The sequence below is a fragment of the Ochotona princeps genome, chromosome 6 (genome assembly GCF_030435755.1).
Source record: "Ochotona princeps isolate mOchPri1 chromosome 6, mOchPri1.hap1, whole genome shotgun sequence".
Taxonomy (NCBI): domain Eukaryota; kingdom Metazoa; phylum Chordata; class Mammalia; order Lagomorpha; family Ochotonidae; genus Ochotona; species Ochotona princeps.
In genome coordinates, this window is record NC_080837.1 from 11973944 (window position 1) to 11981203 (window position 7260).

Here is a 7260-nt window from a genome sequence, read left to right on the forward strand (position 1 = left end):
CATCCAATAGAGCTGTTGCCATTGACTTCCCCTGCTGTGCATGGCGCTTCCAGGTATAGGTCTTCCACGGTCAGCAACTCTGGGACATTAATGGTTCCCAGATGGAGAAAAGACTCAAAAAAGCTGGCAGGAAGCCAAGTTCCACAGAAGACAGGCCCAGGGGAAGGGTAGGGGTTGCTGCAGCCTCCCTGATGCACAGAGGTCTTTAGGGGCTGCCTGTGAAGAAGGTGAGTGTTTCATTCACTCCTGGAGGTGGCGGCAGCTGGATTCTTGTAGAGTCTGCTGTGATGGGAGTCGCTCTCCTCCCCTCAGTGGTCCGACCCAGCCCCAGCGTGGCTGTCAAGGAGCTCTGCCACCTGGGCTCCCTTCGACTTCATCCTCAGGGCAGTTCCTTATCTGCCCAGCATGGGGACTCCAAGGAACTCTGCTCCAGGCTCTAATCTGGGGCTCCAGGAAGTGGGAGCGAGGATGGATGTACAGAAAATTGCGCAGTCTTCTGGGGACATTTGGGGGATGGGTTTCGCACCAGGATACTGGTGCAGTTCCTCCTGAACCCTCTAAATCAGCAAATTGATAATGGGGTTAGGGGTGTAGAGCCTTGGAGCCAGGCTGCCCAGGTTCAAGTCTAGCTCCAACCTGTCCCTTCTGGGCATAGGGTCTTGAGTTGGATCTCTCAGCGCTTGTGTTTCCGCATCTCTGAAACACAATGAAGAAAGCATACGTGGCACAAGCTAGCTCAGAGCCCTAGATACGGCCTCACCTCTTCCCAGCCCTCCTGCCTTTTGCTCTAGAATGTCACCACCTGCCGCTGGGATGTCAGCCTTCCCTGGGTCCCTGTGTCAGGGAGGGAAGGAGTAGGCAGACACCTGTGAATTGCCTGCTGGCTGGGAACTTTACCAGAAGAATCTTTTTGCCTAGGTCCATTGTTTATTTCCTGATATGGAAAAAAAAAAGTTCTATTTCTCTCAGTGCTTTGCTGTCCGAGACGTCCTCAGCACCTAGGTTAAAGCACTTGGAGACCTGCTGGTTCAGGTGCTGGCTTAGTTTTCCCAATGCAAATCGACAGTGGCATTGTTATTCAAGGTGGTCATCTAGTCAGTTCTACTGGCTGTTCCCTCTTTACCTCCTTAGAAAGTTGCGGGACTGACCTGGATGCAGTAACATCTTACTTCGCCTTTGCATGTCCCAGAGAGCACTTTACAGACGGGGAGCTGCAGGTTCAGCCACAGAGCCACGGTTTGAACGCACAGCCCCAAAGCCTAGGTTGTTCATCCTCAGCTCCAACTCCTTTCTCCTCTGGGCAGGATGTGGGTGGGGGGACCCAGGTGGGATGTGACTGGAGTGGGGGGGGCAGTTAGCCTGCAAGTTCAAAGCCCACCTGAACCTCTTTCCGGACATCTTACTGGAGGAAAGCCTCTTGATGCCCTCACCATCCCAGTAACCCTCTGCTATAAAGGGGGCTGATGACCTGACCCAGCTATTAGGTGGGAGGACGAAAACAGTTGGGACCCTTCAAGAATGAATTTCTATTCTCTCAGGCTACTGCGGAGTGTTCAGGCTGGAGGCACTGCTGGCTATTGGGGCTGGTTTTGCAAGGCGGGGTGGGGGAGAATCTTTTTTAGTTTCCCTTTCTAAACAAATTAAACATCTCCCCCCACACCTCACACATCCCTGTGTCAGTGATGAATCATCAGGAGCCCCAAAGACAGGGCCTAGGTAGGTCATAGCCTCCATTTTTAGCCTGGGTCCTGCAGCCTGGGGGAGGGTCTCAGAGAGCTGAACCAAAGCCAAGCACCTCCCTTCTGGCATTTATTTGCAATTATTTTTTTAAAATGTCATTGCTGTGTGATTTTTCTCCTTTCATTTTACTAGGGCACATGGAACCAGTCTTTCCACAGTGGTTCTTGCTGGTTCTTCATGTGTGATGGGATGGTGGAGAGCAGTTACTGGGGGCTGCTGTCCCAAATAGGGGTCACATTCCAAACAAAACAGATTCCATGTTCCAGTGCATGCGTGTGTGTGTGTGTGTCTCATTTTTATTTATTCGTCCACAAGCTATTTCATTTATCAGGGGGTCTACAAAACACTCGGTAGTGCACCTGACCCTCTGCTAAAGGTGTTACAAGAGAGGTGTGGGAGAATTTGCACAAGTCTGCAAGAGCAGGAGGAGGCTGGCCCTGGCCACCCTTAGGCCCAGTGGAGTTGAGCAGGAGTAGGCAGTGGTAGGCAGGAACTTCTGCCTAAATGCAGTCCCCAAAATGAGAGATTGGAGGGCTACATCGAGAAGAGGAGGAGGAAGAGGTCCCCCTTTCCACTGAACACCTTTTAACTTGTTTCAAATTTAGAAAATACCCAGGAGGTAGAGACCTCCAATGACAGGCAAGATTAGGTGTTCCCAAAGGGCTGGTTGGCTGAGGTGCAGCCCATCCCTGTCTCCACTCCCTCCCCCCGCTCAAGATCCAGGGTCAGCGAAAAAGACCTGCAAGGCCCCTGCACCGCCACTAGCACCCCAGCACTAGGGAGCTGGGGAGGGGGTGCACGTGATGAGCCCTCTCCCTCCACACACACCCCTCCATCCCTCCCGGAGGAGCCTCGGGGCCTGCTCGCAGTTGCTGCGTTCGAAATGCAGGCCCCTCCAATCATAAACTGCATGGAGCTAAGAAAGCGCCCAAACCAACGGGGAACCCCAGAAAATAACAGACAGGGAGACCCGAGAAGGGCCGGCGACCTGGACGAGCCTTCCTGGGGTGCCCTGCCCGGGTGGAACACCCCAGGCTCCAGCTCGGCAGCGCCCCAGAGGGGCAGCGCATCCTGGAGGCCTGGCCGGGCGGCCCAGCCTCCCCGTCGCCTTCAGTCCCATTTCTTTAGTCGCCTAGTGGGGTAGGGGAGAGGAAACGGGGTGCGAGCGAACCCCGCTAGGGACTCTTACCTCAGCGCGGGTATCCGTCCGACCGAGCGCAGTTTGCCGTTGGGACTGCGGGGCTGGGGAGGCTCCCACGGGCTCTGATCGCCGCTACCCCATCCTGAGCCCCTAGACCCTTCAGTGGCCCCGAGCGAGGACCCGGGGACAGGCGCCAAGCCGGCGGGCGAGGGCGGCTCCCGCGGGGCGCGGTGGGGCGGGGCGGGGGTATCTGCTGCGCTCCGCCCGGGAGGGGACGTGGGAGAGGTTTTCCCGGAGAACAAAAGGCCTGCCGGGGAAGGCTGGGCGCCCCCCAGGCCTGGCCCTGAACTTGAACTGTACTTGACACTTTGTCCTGAAGGTGGCGAGGAAGTCTGTCTGAGCTGGACGGCGCTTGACAGTCCACATTCGGTCCGGGGTCGCGGGCGAGCCCGCTGTCCTCCGCGCTGGGGACATTCTCCCACACTGCCTGGAGGTTCAGAATCAGGAGGTCCCCTCGGAGAATCGGGGTGTAGCCAAGTTCCTGTGGCTGCGGCCCCCCTTCCCCTCCCGGGGTCTCTCACTCCCTCCCGGGCCGCGCGCACGGCCCGACTGCGCGGAGCAGGCCGGATTCTCTGCACGTCGCGTCGGCCGCCGCTATTCAGCAGCTAATTGAACGTTAATGGCAGGTGCGGGTGAGGTCACCGGAGCTGGCGTTTCTCACACATTTTTCATGCAAATTCGCGAAACTCTAAACAAATTTGAATAAAAAGCTCTTTGTGCCTCGCCCCTCAGACCTCTCCCTCCAGCCCGCAGTCCCTCCACTCCGCCCCGACGCCCCGGGGCTCGAGCCTGCTGCCCCGCGGCGGGGGGTAGCCGCGAACCCCGGGAAAAGCGCCGCTTTCCGGTCGGTGGGTAGCGCCCGCAAGGGACCGAAAGAACACGACTGGGGCTGCAGTGCGGCCGGTGGGAGACGTTTCATTTGGGGTCCTGGGGCAGGGCGAGGCTGCTGTGGGCGCCGGCCCTTTCGGAAGGATGTGTACAGAGGGGCTCCGTGCCTTGCACCTGGGCAGGCGCACAGGCTCGGGCGGCATCGAACGGCCGGCAAACATCAACCTTAACCCACTTCGTGGCTCAGATATGCTTCTGGGTCTCTGGAGGATTTAACCACAATGTAAGGAACCAATAAGCGCTGGGAAAAGTGCCTGACACAGGCTAGTATTGTTATCTGGCGTCTCAGGGCCCTGTGAAAACGAAAGCTGTGGTGAACGCAGGGTTGTGATTTTGCACAGAGGTGACAAAAATTGCCCGGCTTTCAGATCATCTCCAGCACCTCCCCTCCACCCCTGCGCCCCATTCTAGCGGTGGAGATGGGATCTGGAACCCAGCTCCATTGGTTCCCGGCTGGCTGTGTGACTGTACTCACTTCTTACCTTCTCTGAACCTGTTTGCAAGTCTGTCCGACGGGATTAAGTTCTGCAGGGTTGCTAAGAGAAGACACTGGGAGGGTGTTCAGCGATCTGGAAGCAAAGGCAAGGCAGTGCCAGGCTCAAGGCCAGAGAAGCCTGGGGTGGGACCCAGCCTTTGTGCTCCCAGATGGCCCCAGCCCAAATCTGAGACTTCCCGAGGCCTGGTGAAGCTGCTTCCCGTCCACACTCCAGACAACGTCTGCCTCTGTGAGTGGGTGGTGAGGACTTACTGTCCTCCCCACGTTCCCCCAGCAACCCTGACTGCAGGGCAGGAAGAGCAGAGGTGCCCCATGGTGGGAGGAAGCCTCCCCCACAGCATCTGGGGGAGTCCATTGGCCTCAGTCTGCCTGGGCATCACCTCTGCGCTCTCACTTGTCCTTCTTGGCCTCAGCCTTGTCAGGGTGCCCCAGCAGGCAACCTAGGGTAGCACCCACTACAGCAGGCCGGGGAGCACTTCATCCTCCCGCCATGCTCCTTCAGGCTAGGGGCACCAAGGAGGGTAGGGGGCCAGCAGCCCCGAACCTGGCAGCAGCAGGAACAGCCACAAGCTGTAACTTCTCTCCTGCCGCAGTTGCCGGGCTGAGCACACTCCCAGAGACAGATGACAGCAGATTAAATTGGGAAAAAGCTCCAGGCAAGGGCTGATATGTGGTTTACCTTGCAGCAGAGGAACTTGTGGGAGCTGGCACTCCTCTGAGTGCCCAAGTCAAATAGAGTAACTTTGGGGGTATTTTAGGGTACCCTTTGGAGTTATACACTTTATGGCCAAGGAGACTCAGTTTGAAATCATGGCTCTGGCACTTACTATTAATGGAACTCAAATTTTGGGGGTCTTGATGTCCTCATGAGTAAAGTGGGAATATCAATGTTACCCCAGCCCCAACAGAGAGAGGAATCACAGCCCTACGGCACAGGGGCTGGCTCTGACGGTCTACTTACTCCAACAGGTTGGTTTTGATGTTTCCTTCATTCTCACTTAGCCGGCCCCATAAATGATCTGGGGTGACTTGGCTGCTTATCCAGGCACCTAGCATTCTGGCAAGTTTCCCAGGTAGCTCTGGGAGGTTTTCCCTCCCCATCTCAAGAGATAGTGTAGCCCCTGGCTTGTGATGGATGTAGAGGACTCTGTGTGGCCCCTCACAATTTCCCTGCCATTTATTTTTTGGGAGATGATGGGAGCCTCAGGCTGGTGCTCTTAGGCATTCTTCCTGGTGATCTGTTCCTCTCTGGAACAGGCGGGATCTTCCATAGCCTGACACCTTGACCAAGCCGGCCCATCCCCAGGTGGGACACCTCAATGGGGCCCTGACCTGTTTCCCTCTAGCCTCCGTATACATTGGGAGCCGCTGCTGGCACCACCTTGGAGTAACCATGGGCCTCTTCCCAGAACAGACAGCTCCTGAGAGTAGAGGAACAGGTGTGGGAGGGAAACCAACAGCCAACACTGGGCCCCGGTTCCAGCTCTGCCCCTCCCTTGCCCTGGAACAGCCTGTATAGATCAATCACGGTCTTCCACAGGCCTAAAACAAGAATGATGAGACCTACCTAAGCAAGCCCCATGGATAGCAAGCCTGGCACCCAGTAGGTGCTTCATTCGCAGTAGCAGCCAGGAGGATGTGGTGACTATTAAATCTGAAAATGGCCAGTGGCAGAAGCCACCAGTGCCTCAGGGATGGCTTTTCCTGTGACATCACTGGGGTGCTCCTGGAGCTTCTAGCCTAGGCTGGTTGACAGAAATTGGGCCTATTCACTGTTCTTGCCAGGACAGGAGGTGGACAAAGTCAACCTGGGCCAACAATCCACTGGTGTGAACAAGAACTGCCACTGGGAGGAGACTAGATGGAGGAGCTTGGGAAACTCCTTCACTGGGACACAGTCCCTGCAGGTGAGCACAAGAAGCAAGGCAAGGAGCACCCAGACCACACAAGGTTACAGTACCCTCCTGCATACTTGTGGGTCAGGCCTGGGGACAGACCCTAACACATAACACCCACTGGCAGATCTGAGAACCAGGGCAGAGGGTAGCAGAAGCCAGATTGGGCCACAACACCAGCCAGTGCACATTAGGACCAGGACAGCAATCAGGCTGGGCTGGGAGAGGCTACAGCACCCACTAGCAGGAGCTGGAACAGGGGGCAGACTAGACTAGGCCAGGCTGGGCAGTGACACTGAGGATGCTGAGGTGAGGTGAGTCATGCCAGCCTGGACCCAGCGGAGGTTGGGTTCATGAGCCCCAGGGGTGGGGGATCTGGCAGGGCTTGGGTTGCCTGGCCTGGGTCCTGGGGCCCGCCTACAGGTGGGTGCTGGGTTTCTGAGCCCTAGGAGTGGGAGATTCAGTGGGGCTTGGGTCTCCTGGACCAGGTCCTTGGACTCACCTGCAAGAACATGTCCTACCTAATGAAAAAGGTGGAGCAGTGGACACAGGCCCTGTTATAAAGAGATTATGGCAGTTCATTTGGTGCTGTAGCAGAAGAACAGAACAAACTGGACAACTACCCCAAACTATGACAGCAAAAAATCTAGGTGAATGGAGCCACTGGACATTGGGAAGTGACATCATCCTCAGATCGGTGAAATCAGCAGCATTTCAGAACTGTCCAAAACCTGGACAGAACCCTCGGAATATGTATACGTGAGATTCTGGGTTGATATGAAGTGGTGGTTCTTCATCCCTGGGTCCTGGCACGTGTGTGAAGTTGTGAGTGGTTTCCCCCTTTCTCTCTCCCCTCCCCCAGAAATAACAAGAAATAGCAGATTTGGAACCAATGAGTTCACCCAATTTTCCCTACATCTCTATCCTTCCCACCCTGATCAACCATGTAATCACTATTAAAAAATAAAATAAAATAAAATAAAAAAACAAAGAAGTTGGGCCTATTATATTTAATAGCCTCTTTACAGTTTTCAATAAAA